This window comes from Limulus polyphemus, unplaced genomic scaffold, assembly GCF_000517525.1.
Source record: "Limulus polyphemus unplaced genomic scaffold, Limulus_polyphemus-2.1.2 Scaffold2156, whole genome shotgun sequence".
Classification (NCBI taxonomy): Eukaryota; Metazoa; Arthropoda; class Merostomata; order Xiphosura; family Limulidae; genus Limulus; species Limulus polyphemus.
The window spans coordinates 163,997-166,157 of NW_013667766.1; the positions used below are offsets into that span (position 1 = coordinate 163,997).

A 2,161-nucleotide genomic window follows, 5' to 3' on the forward strand; every position below is an offset into this window, starting at 1 on the left:
ACAAAAGACCAGAACAACGCCACTTCACTCACAGTCTGATGGGATGGTAGAAAAGTACAAGTGGACACTTGGACATGAATTGGCAAAATTTATAATAGCCGCCAAGATGACTGGGATGTCTTACTCCCTCTGCTATTGATGGCCTATAGAACAGCAGAGCATGTAGCCACTGGATACACTCCAGCAAAGCTGTGGTTTTTTCGGGAACTTCGGTTTCCAGTGGACCTGATAACAGGACACCCAACTTACAAAGAGTTGCCTGAATATGTGCCAGAGTTCATGAAAATGTTATCTGAAAGGATGGATGATATTCATCATCAAGTGTGTTCAAACTTGAAAACGTCTGCTGATTCGATGAAGTTATGTTATGATAAGAGATCTACTGAAGTCAGCTTTGTACCAGGAGACAAGGTGTGGTTGTATAATCACAGGAAGACCAAAGGGAAGCCCGGCAAATAAAGCAGAGACAGACAGAGAGATATAGAGACAGATAATTGAGTCAAGAGAGTGGTAGTGACTGTAAGTAAAGTGCGTGAATCATTGTAAATTATAGAGTGTGTTTAACTTAAAGTGACTGTGGAAATTCTGTGTATTGCAAAGTTTTATTGAGAAAGAATAAACTAGTTTTATTTAAGAAAGTACTTGTATCGCTGAAGTTCCTTGGGAAGAATTTATACCGGAAATTAACAAACGACCAGAGACATAACATTACCTTTCCTAACATAAATAGTTATTCTCGTTCAGTGCTGCCCTCTATCTGAAAAATATTTTTCACAAGCCTGGAAACTCCCACCCATCTTTGAATTGATTAATTCAAATGCATCTCACATGTAAGTCATCATGCAACAACCCTCCACCAATCAGAGTGTGACACACACTCTTGATGATGTAATTCCCTCTAGTCAATTCTACCAAACTATCACTGAGTTTTGGCAGAAAATGGAAGCACTGCTTTACAATGGGGAGGAAGGGTGAGAAATGTGAAAGGAGATAAGTACTTATTGAAAATACATTTTCAGTATAAGAAAATTATAACTTTTGATATGGTACATTACCTTTTCTCACATAAATAGCTAGAATCCAACATCGAAAAAGTGGAGGGACCAGTGCAAGGGAAAGAAAGAAGCAATCTCGGAAAGCACCGAAGGACACCCACGAAAAGTAGATCTTCGTAGTAGAAGATCATACATGGTAGACTACACCAATTCTGTACCAGGTATACTCTTTGCCCATTGCAGAAACATGTTGCAGATATAGGTGGAAAGACAAAGGAGCCCCTCCAAGTGGGAGAGAACTATGGCAGGATAGGGATCCGAACAATACAATATTTATTAAATACAATCCTTGAAAACATAAAAGTGGGCAAGATGAAAAGGATGTGCCCCTAGGTGTGGAGTGGCTATAGTGCAATGTACTGTACATAGCATTTCAACTACAAATAAAACCCATGCCACAGGGAACAGACATCCATAAGGGGATAGGATGATGATCATACTGTCGGGAATTCAACTGCAATCCAAAACTTGGCCACCAGATACCAACATTTGTGTGGGGGATAGGAAAGAGGGCCATACCAGTGGCAAGTCAGCTACAATCCAAAACCCAGCCACTTGGTGAAGGTAGGAAAGAAGATCATATCATCTTCATCTCAAATTCATGAGACCAGTAGAAATCTAGTTCCACCCAACGCATGAACATGGCACATGATATCAATGATTGATCGATCTGGGAGCCCAACATCCTGCATCAAAAATGTCCGTGTAATGTAAACTATCTCAATCAAATTTGAAACGACTGGAAACATACCAAGTGCAGTAACATCCTTGGAATAAGAAGACCATCAAGGAATATCAGAAGGGGATTAACCGCACTTCCATCATGACTCTCAGCATGGATGGAGTAACAACAGTATAAATGAGTAAGGGAATAGAGACATCTGTGATACGTGTATGAGGACTTATGTTGATTGGTTCAGCTCTAAATCCAAAAGCCAGTCACTGGGAACTGACATCCATATGGGGGTAGGATGAGGAATCCCAATCAAAGGGATGAACTGCAATTTTTGACGGTTCACTCCCATGTTACATAGTGGAGGATATCTCATCATCTACTCCAGCAGAACAACAATACCTACTTCTACTACTAGTATAGTTAGTTATAT

General features: G+C 40.2%; 1 protein-coding gene across 3 annotated transcripts in view; it reads right to left on the reverse strand.

Moving 5' to 3' along the window:
- Positions 1 to 2,161, reverse strand: part of LOC106466116 (nuclease-sensitive element-binding protein 1-like) — a 63,870-nt gene that overhangs the window by 32,655 nt on the left and 29,054 nt on the right. The gene's annotated exons all lie outside the window — the stretch shown is intronic.